The sequence below is a fragment of the Chelonoidis abingdonii genome, chromosome 2 (assembly GCF_003597395.2).
Source record: "Chelonoidis abingdonii isolate Lonesome George chromosome 2, CheloAbing_2.0, whole genome shotgun sequence".
NCBI classification, from domain to species: Eukaryota; Metazoa; Chordata; order Testudines; family Testudinidae; genus Chelonoidis; species Chelonoidis abingdonii.
Window position 1 is genome coordinate 144335240 of NC_133770.1, and position 19778 is coordinate 144355017.

At 41.7% G+C, this 19778-nt stretch overlaps 1 protein-coding gene across 2 annotated transcripts in view; it reads right to left on the reverse strand.

Annotated features, from left to right (window-relative positions):
• CDH18 (cadherin 18) overlaps positions 1–19778 on the reverse strand; it is a 973183-nt gene that overhangs the window by 352876 nt on the left and 600529 nt on the right. For both annotated transcript variants that reach the window (XM_075062696.1, XM_075062695.1), the window contains one exon: positions 8558–8620. The gene's annotated coding sequence lies outside the window, so the exon portion shown is untranslated. The remainder of the gene's footprint in view (positions 1–8557; positions 8621–19778) is intronic.

Sequence of the window (19778 nt, forward strand, 5' to 3'; positions counted from 1 at the left end):
TGTGTGTATATACACACACACACACACGCCTCTACCCCGATATAACACTATCCTCGGGAGCCAAAAAATCTTACCACGTTATAGGTGAAACCTCGTTATATCAAACTTGCTTTGATCTGACAGAGTGCGCAGCCGCACCCCACCCCCACCCCCCGTCCTCTCTCCTCTCCCGGAGCACTGCTTTACTGCGTTATATCTGAATTTGTGTTATATCGGGTTCTGTTATATCAGGGTACAGGTGTATATACCTATACATATACAATATATACATAATGCAAAAGTGTTTGGCAAATTCTCTTACACATACGTGCAAAACACAAATCCGTAGTATATACAATTCCATAATGTGTGCAAATTCTAATTTTCACAATGTATGCATAGCTATTACATAATGTCCATTACATCTTTGCAGCATAAATTCCACAGTGCAGGTGCAAGATAACTTCCACAATGCCTAGTTTTACAGCATGGATAAGCACAATGAAAGTTTCAATTTGTAGATGTGCCATGTAAGTCTCTTATCCAGAGTCAGCAAAACCATGTGGGCAACATAGTCACAATTTCAATTAAAAAAAATAATCTGATTATTTATTTATTTACCTTTCTGACAGCTTGGTTTATGATCTGAGAAATATAATGTGTTGAGATTATTTTTTGTAATTATTCACCTTCCTCTGCCCATCACCAGCATATCACCAATTCAGAACATACACACAATGCTAAGTAATATGTGTGGGTACATTTAGCAACTGATAATTTCTCTCTATTTTATATATTGGTACAATAGACTTATAAAGTGGATTGGTATCCCAGAACAAAAACATTTTCTGTTTCAATATTTTTTTTCTCTTTTGAACGTGTTCTCTGAACTCACATGACTTTCAGCAGAACCTCAGTTTTGGGAACGTGCAAATCTTGTGGCACTTGTATCAAGGAGCTGCCTTGGGATTTATATTGCACATGTTTATGAGTAATCAATGAAACAACTCCATTCTGGAGTTTGAACTGCCTGTGTACTATTAGCTGTTCCTGGATTTTCCATACTTACTTCTGAGCCATAGTGCTATTGTGTTATATATTGTCAGGATAAATTTAAACTCAAAGTTTCCAGGCCTTGTTTTTACCATGGAGTTAACTCAGGGTCTTACTTGGGTGTTATCTCTAACCTGACTCCTATTCACACATAAAACCCTCTGACTTGAGTTTGACTGTGCTTTCAACTGGCCCATCCTGGGGTATACATTGTCACTTGGGCTGGTAACCTGCCCACTTTGCATTGAGAACCCAGGCTAAATCACCTGAGAGTTGATAATCCTCCAATGCCTTCCCAGATTGTCCTGTATGCCCAGAACAGACAATTTTCCCCACAATTCACTGGAAAAGACTCAGAGGCCCATGGGATATGCCCCCAGAAGTCCCAATGCCTCACACAGTTCAACAAATCAATGCTAGTTTAAAACAAACAAACAAACACTTTGATTAATATTCAAGTCTACAGTCTCCCAATCTAAAGTCATCTTGATTCTCATTCATCTCTTCACCCCAGTAAGAAATATGTCAGTGGTTAAACATAGGATTTTGTTTTTTTTCTTACTCAGTGTTTTGTGAGGCGGCAAGACATTTCAGTATTTAGGCCCAAACAGACTGATTGTATACAATTTTATTTTTACTCTCTTTTTTTTTTTGGCCAGATGACAGCAACAGCTGAATAATACTGTTTTATTTTATAAACAACTTTTAAAAAATGAAGGTGCAAGAAATCTTTAAAAACAGATCAATTATATCTTAATGAGTTTGGTCTGAATTCTGTGGTCTCTATGGTCTCTACTCTATTTTCACTCAGGCTAGGATTTACATAGCATTTCATAGGCACCCAAATCCCACTGAATGGCAGGAAATGGAATTTAGGTGCCTAACTCCTTTAGTGTACATCTACACTTGGAGCTGGAGGAGTAAATTCCAGCTGGAGGAGATATACCCACACTAGCTCTGATCAAACTAGCATGTTAAAACTGGAATGTAACTGCTTTAGCATGAGAGGTGTGAGGGGCTAGACACCTGGAGAACACACCTACGGTCTCAGATGGGCATGCACTCGGACCAGCTAGCCCTTCCAGTCATTCATGTCCCACCATGGCTATACTTTACTGTCAGAAAACTAGCTTGATCAGAGCTAGTACAGGTATTTCTCCTCCAACTGGAATTAGCATCTCCAGCTCAAAGTGCAGACAAACTTTTAAACTCATCTGAAAATCCCAATGTCAATTGTTACCCAGGCAAATTCCTATGAGTAAAAATGGGAGTAGGAGACCTCAAGAACTTAGCCCAATAGTAATAACAATGAAAATATTTTAAACAGAAAATCCTCAAGAAATGTACAGGAAAATAGAGCTAATGGCATAAGAAATTAGGCCCTGACTCTGCATTAATTTAGGACTTCTGATATGCTCAAAGTTAAGCATACACCTAAGCATTGGCAGGATGAGAGCCTTTTTTTTTTTGAATAGGGAAGCAGGAAGAGCATGTCAACTGCAGACTGATGCATTCCACATTGATATATACTGAGAAGCTGTAAGGGCATTCATTTTCAAAACTTTTTTTTAACTCGTTCACTCTATATTAGTAGCAGCCTGGCACCAAACCAAATAGTATAAAACTTTCTTTTGAAATGCTCTTTATAAAATCTGACACAGAATTTGATACATATGAAGCTTTGAAGTGTGAGCTGAAGGACATTTTAGGAGCCATATATGAGAGCACTTGTTGTATGCCTGAGAACATTTCTTTTAACATTTGAAAGAAGCTACTAGACACTTTTTATATGCGAAGCTAACTTGAAGTATAACCTATGTATCTGCTGGATCTTAACCTATTTCCTGTAAGTGAAAAGAAAGAACATTTTTCATCATCCTACTCAATGTTCAAGAATCATTTAAAAAAAAAGCAAAACAAAACAGGAGTGAACATCCAGAAAAAATAATGGGGGTGAGAGAAGGGAAGTAGAGGCCAGATATATGTGGGAAGTAAAGGGAGTAGATTTATACATCAGCTCTCTGCTATCACTTCCTAACTGCACATATTTCAGCTGCCTTTTGTTATTCTTTGTTTCTGGAAACCATTCTGCTTTCTTGGTTGCTCTTCTGAGGACATGGGATAAATATGGAGAGCTTTAAAGATTGAGAAATTGGATAATCTAGGCTGAGTTTGTCCAGTCAGTTTCCTTCCTCAGATCATCATCTTTTTCTACTCACTCCTAGAAATATCTTGGAAATACCCTTGACTTTTTAAAAAGGTTTAGCCCTGCTGCTTTCTTCTCCTTTTAATATTTTCTTCCTTCTGTAGATGTATAGACTAGGAAACAGTCTGTCAGTTTAATACCTGGTATGAGGAGATCCTAACTTTGCTTTCTCTTCTCTCTTTAGACCTTCTCACTTGCTTACCACTCTGCTCTCATTGCTTTGGTTTAAGATTGTTAGCCTGGAGATATCTTTGAAATCTGTCTCTCATTTTATTTTTAGTCCCCTTATTGACACATTAGCCCCACAGACATGTTTATTTCTGGTGATTTATTATGCTGTGCCAAAGGGTCAGAACAATTAGGATGTTTACAAAAAACAAACTTTTCCATTTTCACTCCAAACAAGACCAGGATCAACATTAAAAGCAGATGTTTTCTCAACCCTGAGCCCTGACTCAGACTTGAGCTTTAAAAGACTCTCAGATATGATTTCCAAAACCTGAGAGTTAATGATCTAAAGACTTGACTCTTTAGAAGAAAGAGTGCTGGCTACAGATTGTAGGTTTCAAATGTTGGGTTTACAATTTACAAGCCCAGAAGGAAAGATATCTGACTGGGAAGTTACAGTAGATGATCATAGTGCTGCTGTGGTCATTTTTGAAGTAAATCAAATCCTCAAATAATTTAGGGCCTGATTCTGCCAGCATCACATCTGTGTCATAGTTCCTTATTCCATCACAAATAGTCCCAATGGGAGTACAGGTGGTAGAATTGGGTCCTTGTAAACTCCTTGGATGAAATGCTGGCTCCACTGACATCAATGGGAGTTTTGCCCTGATTTTTATGGGGCCAAATTTTAGCCCCTTGACTTTAATGGGACTACTTATGTGAGCACCTGCTCACCAATGTGCCTAGATTGCACAATGTGGTCCCTGCTGAACAACAAAATGAGGAAAAAGAATATTAGCTTGAAAGGAGTCTCTGAACTTTTACATGATATTGATTCCTGGTGAAAACAGCCAACACATATTCAACCCACAAGTCCTACAATCTCATCTTCAACATGATGATGCTATTCCTCACCCAGTCAGGAAAACTGTGGATCAGACATCTTTATTTACAGCTTTGTATCCTTGAATCTTAGTATTTCCTCTCTATTATTTGCCACTTTTGGTAAAAATACATAGATTATTTTGTACATATTACTGGAGCACCTAGGAACCATAGTGATGGACCAGGACCCCGTTGTTCAAGACACTAGTACAAACAGAGATTTTAGCAATGAATAAAATAAAATGTTTACAGAAGGGGTATTAATTTTGCTTCCCTTTTCCTGGCAAAATTTAGGACCAATGAGCTACTGTGCGGTTTATGAAATGTGACTACAACATACCATAATATGCAAACAACATACCATAATACAGGGGTGGCCAACCTATGGCTCTGGAGCCACATGCGGCTCTTCAGAAGTTAATATGCAGCTCCTTGTATAAGCACTGACTCCGAGGCTGGAGCTACAGGCACCAACTTTCCAGTGTGCCAGGGGGTGCTCACTGCTCAATCCCTGGCTCTGCAACAGGCCCTGCTCCCACTCCACCCCTTCCCGCCCCCTCTCCTGAGCCTGCCATGCCCTCGCTTCTCCTCAGAGCCTCCTGCATGCCATCGGGGCGGCTCCAGGCACCATCACACCAAGTGCATGCCTGGGGCAGCAAGCCACAGGGGGCGCTCTGCTGGTCATCGCAAGGGCGGCAGGCAAGTTGCCTTCGGTGGCATACCTGTGGAAAGTTCGCTGGTCCTGCGGCTTTGGCGGACCTCCCTCAGGCACGCAACTGAATCCACAGGACCAGGGACCTCCCGCAGGCAAACCGCCGAAGGCAGTCTGCCTGCCATGCTTAGGGCAGCAAAATACCTAGAGCCATCCCTGCATGCCACGAAAAAGCTGATCAGGAGGTACGGGGAGGAAGGGGATGGTGCTCATTGGCGGGGCTGCCGGTTGGCAGGAAGCTCTGGGAGGGGAGCTGATCGGGGGCTGCTGACGTATTACTGTGGTTTTTTGGCAATGTACATTGGTAAATTTTGGCTCCTTCTCAGGCTCACGCTGGCCACACCTGCCATGATATCCAACTCATGGCCTCAATCCTTTGCTGTAGCTGAGGATATAAGGGGGAGGATGAGGTGTAAAGATGGCTGTAAACTGTCTTTGTAACTCTGCTGCTTGGGGTTGCTACATTCCAGGCTAAACCCATTGAGAAAGTTTCTTGCCGGTTGTAAGGGGCTATTTTGACAGCCAGGGATAACAGGGGCACTCTTTTTTCCCACTAATGCCCCCAGTTCTGGCTTCAGGGATAGAGGCTGCAGCAGGAGCTGACACAGCAAATCTGTTCTATCTGGAGATTCCCCTGCACTGGAGAAATCGTCCAGAAGTTGGCTAAAATGGCTTTAGGGCAGCTCTGCATCACTGGAGCAGCAGGAAGTTTTCCCCTCGTGGTGAGGATCTGGCCCAGCTTGCTTTGGAATTTCTGTATTCTATCATCTACTTTAAGGTCATAGTTATTTAAATGTGAACACTCTTTTCCTCTCTGAATTTTTGAACTGTACACCACTGACATTTGTTGAAAACAGTCTTGGGTTTATTTAAAATGTCTTCCAGTTCTCACCCCTACAACCATCACTAACAAAGTCCATCAGAAGTGGGCAGTTGTCCACACATGCCTGGGTAGGATAAGGATGATTCTTGGAAACATGTTTCATTAGGGCACCAATCTTCATTTTATTTGGAGAAAATAGAATAAAATATTATTGTTTCATCAACTGGTATTTTATGGCCCATTGAACAGACAGAGTAGGAAACATCTTAATAAATAATGGCTTATGTACTATTTAACTGTGAATGTTGACTACTCATATAATATAAATTCTGTAAAGAGAGATGGTAGGTGCTACGTACACATAACGGACACTGCTCACATTTGCTCACCAATTACTTTGAGCGATAAACAAAATAATGGCAATATATTAATAATGGCAGCATACTCCCTTCTCTGTGTAAATATGCAGAACACTAGACCAATGTTTTTATTTTTCCCCTCATTTTTGTCCTGCTTGTGAAGGACACAGCATTGACAGCCTTTCAGTCTAAAATCCTCCATGTGTGACCAGGAAAAGAACAGCACAACCAGTGGTAGGGCAAGCTTTCCACACACTGCCTATCCAATCCTACCCTACATTTTGCAGGGCTAACATATCCTGTGAATTAGCGGATTTCATTCTTCAGTTCCTCTGCTAAAACTGTAAACAAGAGTGACAATGAGTACCAGCTGTGGGGTTCTTTTGTTTGTTTTTTTGTAATGTGGATACCTTTATCTTGCTCATTACACACACACTGCAAAAAAATCACTGGGTGGAAATAATTTTTGGTCCCTATTGGACTAGGTGAGGTTTGTGCCAGTGACATAAGAATGAGGTTATTTCCTACTAATAAGCCCATGAGCCTCCATTTTCTCTAGACATTCTCCCAAACAAAGAGCTGCAGGTCACAATTTCTTCGTCCTTCTTTGCCCCCACTTAATTACAAGTTTTATCATCACTTCTCTTGTTCTTACATTTCTACGGATGCTCCTCTCTAATTCATAAGATTGGTGCTGATTTTTTAGGAAATAATGCAGCTATACCTTCAAGGTGATCCTTTTTCAGAAAAATTTCATGTCAAACATATGATTGGCACCTTTTTATTGATTGTAGGGGATGGGTTGCCAGATTATCCTGCTGGTATATGGATGGTTCCCATATTTATTCAAGCAACTTAGACCTTTTCTACCACGCCATGTCACCTAGTAATTTATCTGATATAGTGACTATCTCTGTCTTCCTTTCTTTCTTCCTTCTTTCCCACTACTATATTAAGCTAGTATTAATGGTTTATTTAGTTAGTGATAGCTTGAGCTTTTAGCATAAAGTCCATAGCAAGGCATGGGGTGGAGATGCACCATACCCAGGGTGGGGTGGAGAGCACTAGAGACACTGTGGATCTCTGAGTTGTGATGTGTGGGGGGAGGGGAGGGAGGAGGGAGGAGATTCAGTTATTACATCCACATAATAGGAATACTATACTCTCTCACAGCATGACTAGATAGAACATGAACATGGTGGAACCCTTGCTCCATCTTCCCAACCCCTCTGCTCAGTTGCTCCTAGGGGGAGTAGCTGAGGTAAAGATCCTGTGCTCTCAGGAATGCAGGAACAGAAAATCTGGCTGTCTTTTACATGAATCACACAGATGATGGCAGGGGAGACCTTATTCCCGCCTATTCATCTGCACTTCTGCAAAAGTGAAAGGCACAATCCAACCCCTAATTACCTGAAGCAGCATCATGAGACCTAGAGAACTAGACTAAATTTCCAGACAGTTCTACCAGAATAGCTCTCAATTTTTTAACTCTAGTTAGTGCATGAATGGCACCTTACGCTGATCCATGGGAGTTGTGTGCTTTAAGAAGCTGATAGTTGCGGCATAATAAGTCACACATGCAAAGTCTCTGCATTATTTTCAGAAAGCAGCTCATGGGCTTAATGTTAGCACACCATCAGCCCTCAAATTTAGCATATTACGCGCTGTTTGCAAATTTAGTCCATCATGTCCTTTAAGGTTTATTATTATACGTTGTATTCTACTGCAGAGATATTTTCTCAAAGGGAAAAATAGAAGCCATCTATATTTTGCAATGGAAACTTAAGTTGGCATTATTCCAAAAACAGTGTAAATTAGCAGCAAAGCACACTGCAAACAAAGCTGACAGTCATTTGAAATATAAAACAGAGTGGCATTTTAGTAGCATGCGTACAGAACTGACAGATATGGCTTCATTCCTGGTTTCTGATGGCATAGATTTGTGTGGCATGCTTGCAATGCTCCCTCTAATTTTAGAGGGGTTTTGAATATTTTTTAATATTATTTATTTAAAACTTCTTGGTATCTGAACCAGTTTACCTGAATGGTGCTTAATGCACTTTTCAATTTGTAGCACGTCAATAATTTTCTGTATATTTCTGTACAGTGCTTATGTCCAGGTCCCTAATTACTGCCAAATTGCTATCTTGACATTTTCCTGAGCACTTCGGTTTAGAAGCCATTTGGATTCTACACGTGTGCGTGTTACAAAGTGATTGAAATGACAGTAGCACTCCGAGTGCTGAGCAGCAGATCTAAACACGTTTCAAATCAATCACTCTGAACGTCTTCTCATCTCCATTCACTTCAAAACCAGAAGCTGTATGCATTGCTAGTTGGCTAAGAAAACAACACTTAAAACTGGCACTTACGGCACAATGGTAGCTGTGTGCTTTCCTTCTCTCACGCAATCTGCCAAGCCAATCTTACCGTTTCTGCGGAAAAAAAAGACAACGACAAATCATACATTAGTGAAATGGGAGAGATTTTTAACTCTTGCCCAGAGCTGGAGTTAAGAGTAGCATAGTATAGTATATAGTAGTATATCGGTACATCTGTTTGGAAATACTGTTGACACCTAAGACTCTTCTTCAGAAAGCAATACAGATAGGGATGGAAGTTCCTTTTTTTTCCCTTCTAACTGTGGACTCCATTTAACCCCTACTGGCTACAAGCTAATGACAATGTGTGAGTGCAAATCTATCCATAAACATTTTCTGTTAGTGTGTAAAGTTCAAATCTGACCAGAAAAAAATAAATAATCAGATGAGTTTTTCAGCGTAACGAAAAAAGAAATCAGATCCATCACTCTCCCTTTGGCCATTTTTAAGAGCAATCCTGAACATTCCAGAGTATTGCATTAACTTTTCTTTTTTAATCGCCTCTCTAATTTATTCCCCATGCTATGTCACCTACAGTTACCAACTGGAAACCCAAGAATCAAAATAGCGCAGTATGAAAAAGAACACATTTCCAGCCTGACTGGAAGCAGACATCACATGTGGAGGAAACCCTGATTATAAGATGTCCACCTCAAATTTTCCTATGGAAAAGTCTAGGATACATCAGATGACATTCCAATTAGCACTCAAGCTTCAGGGTGTACATCTCAGTCAAATTCAAGCCAAATCCAAAACATCAAACTCTGTAGTTTGCCAATCATACGAAAGTAGAATCTCCTTCTCAATCAATTTCATTATAAGTTAGACCCAGGGTCACATAAAGGCAACACTCCCATACCCACCCCCTCAAGACACCTCTGGCCTTGCCCCCAAATTATGACCCAGCTCTCTACTTGAAATGGTGATGGAGTGAAAGGGGCAGCAGGATAGGGCTGTGTAATCTCTGACACAACAGCAGCAGATACCTCCTCTGCATGAGAGCTTCAGTGGTGACATCAACTGTCCCTCTCCTCTGTGGAGGCAGTGATGGTAACTGTGATATATCTGTTTGAATGCATAGGCTGGGCCAATTGTATTACTTTCCTGTCACACAGTCCTCGGCCGGGGTGGTGTTGGTTGAGAACCCCCCAGAACAGCAGGTCTTGGTGTAAACACCCCACTGTCATGCACAGGCCAGTTCTCCTTCTGCTGGCGCAAATGCAACTGTGAGAAAATGCAAATGCAAGAAAACACTGACTTTCTGAAATACATATGTGACAACTGCTGTTTACCGAAGGGGACAGTAACCACTGGAGCCAATGAGCCTTACCCCAGTCACATGGCAGGGCTAGTAACCCAGACCCATGTCAGACGACTGGAGTCAACTAATAAAGTTCAGTTGACTCTTACTAGCATTCACGTGTGAGTCACATATTTAGTAACCTAGTATGAAGCATATACAGTTTCTAGTAAGCTCCATTACAAAATATCAGATGGTGTTAATTTAATTAAAAATCAAAAAAGAGATGCAGGTAAGACTCTTAATCACTCCTCACTTACGATAGATTAGAGATGTCACCACACTGAAGCATATATCCCTTACAATCTTACACCTACAATTGTTCCATTTTCAGTTCTCCATGCAGTCTGTAAAGCTTGTCAAAATATATGGAAATGATGACAGTTTTCTAACACCAGTGTTGCCTACTCATGATTTTTTTGCAGTGATGGGAATTTAGCTGTGACTAGAGCCCCGTCTGGGGATGAAGAGAGATGTTCCAGCCCTGTAATGAATTTGAGGCCTGGATGCCTGTCCCATTTGCCTGCCTCCTGGGGTAGAGCAACCAATCACAGCTGCTATGGGAAAAGCAGCTTCCCCTCCCCCTCGACTCAGCATCCCAAAGCCATGCTCATGGGAAGAGAGGGGGAGTAGTAAGGTAAAGAGAACAGCAGCTCCCCTCCCTTCCTGAGAGCAATACTCTTCTGCTCCTCCCCCCATCCTCTTTCCTCTGCATCACCTGTCTTCAGAAAGGGGAGGAGGCAAAGAATTCCTGGAGCTGCCCCTCCTCCCAACCTGGAAGTGGGAGAGGTGACCCCACTGCAGCCCCCAACCCAAAAGACTGAAAAAGAGGGGTGAAGAACATCAGGAGGAGCAGAAGTGTGACTGAGAAAAGGGGGGTGAACTGTTGGAAAGGAGGGCTGAGGAAGGGTAGGGGCAGAACTGATTTGAAAGTTGGGGACAAAATTAATTTCTGGGCAGTGAATAGAGAGATGTGGGGTGAGAGCACCTGAAGCATGGGGCCAAAAATCTCTCTCTCTCTCTCTCTCTCACACACACACACACACACACACACACACACACAGAGCTCAAAAATCTGAAGACAGACCAAAACCCCACTATTTTAAACAGATATAACAATTAATAATAACATTAAAATGTACGTTTATTAACAGTATCGCACCAATAATATTAATAAATATATGTTACTATAAATGATACAGTAGTAAATTGCATTTAAGGTCTGACTCATGATTTTTGATGTCCTGAGCTTGGCAATGCTGAGTACAAAACTCGTGAAATTTTTCAAATAATTTCTGATAATCCCACCAAACAAAATGAGGAAAGGATTTTAAAGGAACACTATTAATTTCAAAATGTCATTTTATTATTAATATTGTGGTAGTGGCTAGGGAGGAGACAGCTGAGATTAGGGCCTCATTATGTTGTACATACATGGATTAAGAGACAGTACCTGTTCTCAAAAGTTTACAATCTTAAAAAGACAAGAAAATAAAAGAGTGGGAGAAAGAGTATTATCTCCATTTCATAGATGGGAAATGGAGACACAGTCATTAAGTGGTCTGCCCAAGGTCATAGAGGAAGTCTGCTGTGGAACTCAGCCTAGACCCATGCTTTTCTAAGTTCCATTTCAGTGCCTTAACCAACCTTTTTCTCTAGATCATTGTTTCCCAAACTTGGGACGTTGCTTGTTTAGGGAAAGCCCCTGGTGGGCCGGGCCGGTTTACCAATCGTGTCCGCAGGTCCGTCCGATCGCAGCTCCCAGTGGCTGCGGTTTACTGCTCCAGGCCAATGGGAGCTGCTGAAAGCAGTGCAGGCTGAGGAATGTACTGGCCGCTGCTTCCCACAGCTCCCACTGGTCTGCAGCGGCGAACTGTGGCCAGTGGGAGCTGCGATCAGCCAGACCTGCGGACGCGGCAGGTAAACAAACCGGTCCGGCCTGCCAGGGGCTTTCCGTAAACAAGCGGCATCCCAAGTTTGGGAAACACTGACGTAGATCTTTCTTCATTTCCATATGAAAGTCTCTTACCTACTATTTTTACATGTAAACTTACCACACAGAAATTGCAAGTGGTTAAATAAAATGTGGTCTCTTTATTTTTCAGTCTTATTTTTGCACTAGATATTTATTTGTATTGCAGCAGCACATGGAGGTCTCTATTAGCGATCAGGACCCATGTAAAATTAGAATGATGGTCCTCCTCCAAAGAGCTTATACAATCTAAGTAGCTAGTGTCCAGTCAGTTTCTTTTCTGTGCTGACAGTGAAATTCACTTAATCTTACATATTGGCATGGTGACATCACAGTTGTGCCTCAGAGGAATTCATGTGTACATAGGTACAGAGGAACAGCCAGAAGGTGTCTATTCACCACCCTAGGACTCCAGGAAGAGGCTGAAGGATAAAGGCTGGGATGGTGTCTCTCCTTTGTTGTTCCCCACATTGTTCTAGGGCAAATGAAATCCAACCAGCACAATCACCGCAGCATGAAGCTGCGAAAGGTAAACAATGTGTAGCAAGGTGACACAGGTTTTCTAGTCTCTCCCCAGGCTCTCTGCAGAATTGAGGGAGAGCTGAATGGGAAGGAAGACCCTATGAGTTATCAGTGGGGGTGCAGTAAGACTATGAGCCTCCCTGCCTGATCTCCACTATATCACAGATAAGAGCCATGCTGCGAACCCTCTCCTGCGTGAAAACATCAAGTGGGGATAACTAAGGTGGCTTTTAGGTGAAGGGAAGCATTGAAGCTCTCTCCCCTGCTAGTGCAACACACGTAATCACCAGAAAGAGAGAAAAGAATATTCAACATGCATGAAAAAGTGCAAAAAGAAGAAAAATCATGAAGTGGCAGCAAGTTGGGCACAAATTTTAAGATGCTCATTTTAATAACACTTTGAAAACATGGGAGATGTCAAGTTGATTGCCTTTGAAGACTATCATGAAAGATCAGATGTGGAGCTGGAGCACCAAGTTTGGCTCCAGAATAACACATAAAATGGAAAAAAAAAAAAGGAAAAAAATAATGCCTTCTGTGTTAAAATGAGTTCCCTTTACAGTGCATTGGTAGTCCTGCAGCCTTATAATTACAGCAGTTCTGCAGTGGATTCCACTGAACAACAAAGAGTGCCTGTTACAACAAAAACAAAACAAAACCCTTCCTGTTCCTACAGGTCAGGAGGAAATTTTGAAACACCTGGACTGCACTTTTTCAAGTGTCAAAATATAAGAGGAGTTCACATTCATCTACAGTGGCTTTTTACAGTGAACACATGCCAATTGCTCCTGGAACATTTCATTTGTCCCTTTTCCTGAGAACACTGAGCAGGGTGAGACATGGCGGAACCTGCTTGTTGAGTATAAACAGGCACTCAGAGTCTGGTTTTGTTTCTCCTTGAAACACACAAGACCAAGTATACTAATTAACATCATCACCACCAAAAGATGAAAGGAAGAAGGAAAATGAGTACAACTGTAGATGCTTTAAAAAAAATAAACTGTTCTCCCCTTCTGGGTTTAATATCACAGTAGGAATAAATCTGTTTTGATTAGCACCAGGCTAAGGATATCTTTGGAGGAGAAAAGAAAATAAATAGTATACATTTTTTTTAAAAAAAAAATACCAGCTTTAAACTGAAAAAAGTTATTAATATTGTCTTTATTACTTTTCCTTTTGTTATTGCTTCTTGAAATGGTAGGAGAGGTCTAAGAGTTATGGTCTGTTTTCCCCTTGATATTATAATGAGCCACTAGGGGAACTAGAAGCAACTTATTGTCACACAAATTATGGTAAGGGTATTTTTTCAGATTGTGTAATTAAGGGGAGGTAGTGCTATTGGCAACACTATTAGTCTTTAAATTCTTCACCACCTGCCTCAGAAAGCAGAGCATTGTAACTCCTCTTCTGTTTATTTCTAACCATCAAAAGCTATTATCTTTTTGTTTACCATAAATCAGGGGTAGACCATGAGTGCTATCCAGCTTTTCAGGACTTTGGATCTGGCCTGAGGGATTGCCACCGCCGTGGAGCCACGGGCCCTGTACTGCAGCTGGAAGCGGCCAGCACCATGTCCCCGCAGCCCCTGGGGTGGGGAGGAGACAGAGGGCTCTGTGCGCTGCTCTCGCCTCCAGGCACCACCCCCACAGCTCCCATTGGCTGGAAACGGAGCTTCTGTTCCTCCCTCCCCCAGGGGCCACAGGTACATGATGCTTCCAGCAGCAGGGAGCCTGCCTTAGCCTGGCTGCACACCACTGCTACCCCAGAGCTGCTCCAGGAAAGCAGCGCTGGCCCAGAGCCCACACCCCAAAACCCTTCTGCATCCCACACCCTGACCCTGTTGTACCCCTCCTTCACCCCAATACCTTGCTGTCAGCCCCCTTGTACACCCAGCACCTCTCCTGTGCCCCAACCCCCTGCCCTGAGCCCTTGCTGCACACCGCACTCACTCCCACATCCCAACCCCCTGCCCCAGTCCTACATTCATGGCCCTGCATGCAATTTCCCTACTCAGATGTGGCCCTGGGGCCAAAAAGTTTGCCCACCCCTGCCATAAATAGTGCCTCTGACTCACTTTGTTTTTGCGAACCTGCCTCACAATCCCAATATAAATGTATGTGGCTACCCACTGTGGGAGAACAGCAGTGCATTGCAATGGTGCACAACCCATCATAAAGAAATCTCCCAACATTTACAACTTGAAACAGTGCAGCTATATCATTTCAAGAAGTGATTTTGTTAACTCTCAGAAGGTAAATATATTGGGCCTGATCCGTGTTTGATCAGAAGCTCTCTATGGGAAACCCATCTGCTCCAGGAATTGGTATTGATAATGCTATAGAAGTTATAATATCAGTACCAGACGTAACTGAATAATTGCTGTTGTGGGCACTGTGCTAGAGAAGAAGCTGTCTTTTAGGTGTGATTTAAAACAGAAGTCATGTTGACTCTTACACTAGATGCCCAGTTATTATACTTGGGGCATGTAAGAATCCCATAACATTTTTTGCAAGAGGAGATTACCATCCTTATGTGCTCATCTAATTACAGTGTGCAGGTTTGACTGGATATGATATTGTTACCTCCTGTCCTAAACTCTTGCATACTGTTTCTGTGCACTTGTTATCAGCTGCTATGTTACACTCGATAATTCTCTCAATTTTGATAGTGGGTAAAATGATTAGACTGGACTGATGGACAAAGTGTTTATACATTTTTCTAAATGATATAAACACTTTGGGATCCATATGGATGAAAGAAGTCCTCAACATTTAAGGCCAGTAACATATGATAACTCCATTCTTGTACTCCGCACGTTTGTCTTCTACAAGTTTTTGTGCTGGAAAAAATGTTTTTGACTAATATTGATTACATGTAAACTATATTCTCAAGTATCAGAGGGGTAGCTGTGTTAGTCTGTATCCACAAAAACAAGGAGGAGTCCGGTGGCACCTTAAAGATTAACAGATTTATTTGGGCATAAGCTTTCATGGGTAAAACTCCATGCATCTGAAGAAGTGGGTTTTTTACCCACAAAAACTTAAGCCTAAATAAATCTGTTAGTCTTTAAGGTGCCACCAGACTCCTTGTTATTTTCTCAAGTAATTTTCAGTTGGTAAGCATTTGCTCAGAAAAGTGATCCTCAGAAATGATTTCCTTGTGATTCTTTTGCACTTTAAATATTCCTTTCCTCCCCATCCCCCATGCCTACTTGAAAAGTAAAAGCACTCAAAGCCTAATTCATCTTCTTGCTTTGGCACATAGCTGGAATCCAACTGAGTGAATGTAGTCTAAGCATAGAAACAAAAGCAGCAATGTAGGGAATGCATGCACCTAGCAGGGATCTAAAAGCTTCCATTTTTAAGCTCCAACAACAGTATAATGATCTTAGTGATATTACTGTGCTACGAACAGAACAAAAAAAGCGATGGTCACTTTATGCCCTATTAATAAGCCTGCCCTATAATTTTCAAATGCTATCTACACATGGCATTTGCTTGAAGGCAGAGAGCCATATTGCTGAACTTTACAGCTTTTCCTTCACTGACCTGTACTGTTCCATTGCCATAAATGGGAGATGAATTAGAGTACAGCTATTTGTTCCAAAGAGAAATTTATTCTTTTCTGAGAATACCAGGAAGAAATAATGTGTGCTTGTCATACATATACTCACATAGCATGTTTGAAGCAGAAGCCAAATATTTACTGTGCTGCCTTTCCCCCCAATTCTTATTGTCTAACTTACAGAGGGTTTTTAAATCTTTTAATTAAACCTAGAGTCTAATTGCTTGGCTCCCCATAATCCACTTAATCTCTAGCTTCACCAAGGCATCAATCAAGGGAAGCTCAAATTACTAGCTAGAACCAAGTAAAGATATTAGAATATGGCTGTTTAGGGCCCTATCAAATTCCTGGCCATGAAAAATGTATCACGGACCATGATATCAGGTCTTTTGTGTGCCTTTACTCTATATTACACAGATTTCGCAGGGGGAGACAAGTGTTTCTCAAATTGGTGGCCCTGACCCAAAAAGAAGTTGCTGGGGGGGCAGCCACAAAGTTATGTGGGGGGGGAGCATGTCGCGTTATTGCCACCCTTACTTATTCACTGCCTTCAGAGCTGAAGAGCTGGAGCAGCAGCTGCTGGCCAGGAGCCCAGCTCTGAGGCCAGTGCACCAGTAAGGGTGGCAATACCATATCATGCCATCCTTATTTCTGCACTGCTGCCTGCAGAGCTGAGTGGCGGCTGCTGATTGAGGGCTTGGCTTAGCTCTGCAGGCAGCAGCACAGAAGTAAGGGTGGCAATATCATACCAGGCCACCCTTACTTCTGCACTGCTGCTGGCGGCGTCTCTGCCTTCAGAGCTGGGCCTCCCAGTCAGCAGCCGCCATTCTCCAGCTGCCCAGCTCTGAAGGCAGTGCTGCTGCCAACAGCAGCACAGAAGTAAGGGAAGCAGTACTGCAACCCCCCATCTCCCCCCAGTAACCTTGCAACCTCCCCCATCTCCTTTTTGGATCAGGATCCCTACAATTATAACACAGTGAAATTTCAGATTTAAATAGCAAAAATCATGAAATTTACTGTTTTTAAAATCCTATGACCATGGAAATTGCCAAAATGGACCATGAATTTGATAGGCCCCTAGCCACAAATTAGTTTAAAAAGAGACACATGACTTACTTGTACTTTTTATTATACAGGGTAGGTTTGTTTCTTTGTGTGGGGTTTGTTTTGTTTTTCTGTCTTACAGAAACAAGCTCACTGCTTTCTTTTTACATATTTAGCTACAGTCCACCCCGAGTGTAAACCCATTGAAGTCAATGGAGTTACATCAGAGATTAATTTAGCCCTGAATGAATTAAAGAAGAAAAGGCTCAGATTTCAAACTCTCCACTTTGTCAAAATAGGTCACCACCACTTAGTAGTTGCTCTTAAAAATATTTTTCTATCACAAGAAAGAATTTCAATACATAGTAGTTGCATCTATCTGCATTCACCCTAGTAATAACAGCCACCGTGTATTGATTGAGATGGTTCTTCAAAGAATGCCATAATGCATTCAAAACCTAAGAATAAGCATTCCCAGAACTTTGCTAGAGGTGATTGAGATAAACATGACATTACTAAGGAAAACATGTTATCAAAATGCATGTACACCCACATTTGGAAGTTATTCAACCTTACTAGGGGTCATTTAAGATTATTCTATTAGCAAGGTTGATTATTATGTGTAATATAATTGGAGCCATGACACTAGACAGAAATTTTCAATGTAACAAATGAGAAAACATTCATTAATAGCAATGCAAAGGTAAGTAAATGGATATCTAATCTATTCTTTAAGAGCCACCCAAGATGTATAACATCATGACTGAATCCTGTGGAAATTCAACACATTCAGTAACTTGCTGGTGCTCCTCCAAGACATACTGAACATCCTTAGAGGTACAAAGTAAATGAAAGCAATTAATTGGCCTCAGATCTCCAAGTTAGAATGAAACCGACACTTGTAAATTTAAATAATCTTCTGTCCTAAAATTTTGTATTTTAAAGTAATAACAACAAGTAAATTTATAACAATAACCACCACTTTACACAAGACAGAAAAGAAATATGAGGGAAAGAGGGTCATGACTGGCAAGGACAAGCAATGTTGATGGGAAAATATCATAAATTGATCTCATTCTGTTGGTATTGCCACAAAGCCTGATAGAATTGTCCAGATTGGATTAAAAGAAACTGTGGTGATGTGTCCCCCCTTCTCTGCCCTATCAAAGTCAAAGAGAAAGAGAGAGAGAGAGTGTACAATCACAGACTTCAATCTAAAAATTATGAACTATATTTACATTCATAGGGCACATGTAAAAAAGGTACCAATGTCTTTTGGACATGACTAGCGTGATTTTGATAGCAATAATCTATCTCAATTTAGTGTCTATTCTCCTCCGTGAAAGATAAAAGGTGAGAAGAGAGCTGAAGAGAAGCAGAAAGTACATGAACTGGTGAGCATATATACTGTAACAGATACCCACTGTGAAGGACAATTCAAGCCAGTTTCCCAAAATCCTTTCAGTAGCATTACAATTGATGAATATCTTGTGCTTATTCTGATCTCACAAGGGTTTTATATTGGTGCCCTTCCACTAACTCTGACAGAATTCCTCGTGATTTATGCTGGTGTAACACAAAACAAAATCATGTTCCCTATCTTTCTTTTTCTTTCTGGTAAATTGCCAAATAAGATTTTCACTTTTCAAACTCCAGATCAGCCATTTAAAATCAAATTACTTATGTCATCTTCTATCTAATGATGATGGAGAACAATGGCAGAAACAAAGTGTTACTTATCAAACCCTTTCAAGCAAGTATTAATTCAGTCAAATTAAATCCAAAATTTTAAACCCTAGAAAGCAGTAGGTTGTCTAGACATTTTCAGCTGGAGGGCAAGAGGAACCAAGTGGCCACAATCAATCAGTGCTGTGGGGCAGATTATCTAGCCTGCTCTAGTAGCACCACTCAGGCAGTACTGGGGGAGGAGAGACCACCTTCACATCCCTTAACAGGTTTCTCATGGCTCCTAGGCTCTCCAGTAGACTGCCAGCTAGACTACAGAGGACCTGGGAGTCTCCAGGCTATGAAGGTCACAGTGCTTGTTCACTGCCTGGCTCACTAGTGCCCCAGATAGCTGATTCCTGGATTGCCAAACTTCCTGGCTAGCAGCCTTCCCAGGCAGCATGGAACAGTGGCCAGCTAGAGAACTAGGCAGCCCACCCATCCAACAGGTAGCCAACAACCTAAAAAATTCCATTTTTGTTCTGTTATGGATTTTTTTTCTGAAAAATTCTTCCCATAAAAAAGTTTGTCGTTTTTGACTTCTTGTCCCAAGTTGAGATGAGAAAACATCCAGAAACATTTCTTTTGTAGGAAAGGATTTTCATTTTCCAGCCAGTTGTAGGGCCATAACCAGTTATTGGTTCTCATCTTCTCCTGTTTTCCACACCTGCTGAACTGCCCTTGACGGTGGTGATAGAGGGTACCCAGCCTTTGCTATGCAGTCCCCAAGCAGGGCCACACCATTCCTATTCTGCTTCCCTGAGACTCCAGTGCATCTGGCAGCAAGCCTCCAAACCCAGACAGACCAACTTGTGCTAACGGGGCTAGAGCTAGCACATTAACAGCAGCTGTGCAGACATAGCAGACTGAAGGGGGCTCAGGGCAACCATCCAAGCTCAGATCCAGAGGGCAGGGTGAGTTGGAGTTTATGTGGCCAGCCCAAGCCACAACACCTTCACAGTGATTTTATTTATTTATTTATTTATTTATTGCACACTAGCACAAGCCCCACTAACACAAGTCTGTGTACCTGGGCTGTGAGGCTCACTCCCAGCTGCAGTGTAGATGTAATCCAGCAGCACAGG